This window comes from Pollicipes pollicipes, unplaced genomic scaffold (assembly GCF_011947565.3).
Source record: "Pollicipes pollicipes isolate AB1234 unplaced genomic scaffold, Ppol_2.1 Scaffold_6686;HRSCAF=7923_pilon_pilon_pilon, whole genome shotgun sequence".
Lineage (NCBI taxonomy): Eukaryota > Metazoa > Arthropoda > Thecostraca > Pollicipedomorpha > Pollicipedidae > Pollicipes > Pollicipes pollicipes.
This window is the reverse complement of record NW_023596921.1, coordinates 42,272,759-42,273,186: the sequence shown is the minus strand read 5'-3', so window position 1 is coordinate 42,273,186 and position 428 is coordinate 42,272,759.

The following is a 428-nucleotide window of genomic DNA, read 5'->3' as shown; positions in this document are numbered from 1 at the left end:
GAAAGAGAGAGAGAAGAGTGAAAGAGAGAGAGAGAGAGAGGAGAGAGAGAGAGAGAGAGAGAGAGAGAGAGAGAGAGAGAGAGAGAGAGAGAGAGAGAGAGAGAGAGAGAGAGAGAGAGAGAGAGAGAGAGAGAGAGAGAGAGAGAGAGAGAGAGAGAGAGAGAGAGAGAGAGAGAGAGAGAGAGATAGAAGAGAGAGAGAAGAGAGAGAGAAGAGAGAGAAGAAGAGAAGAGAGAGAGAGAAGAGAGAGAAGGAGAGAGAGAGAGAGAGAGAGAGGAGAGAAATGAGAGAGATAGATAGAGAGAGAGAGAGAGAGAGAGGAGAGGTTTGTTGCACGAGTAATTATGAAACCGTTCAGGCGGCCTGATCAAATAAGGCTGGACGTGTGTGGGCTGCGACTGATGAGTTTTGGTATATCTAGAAACAGA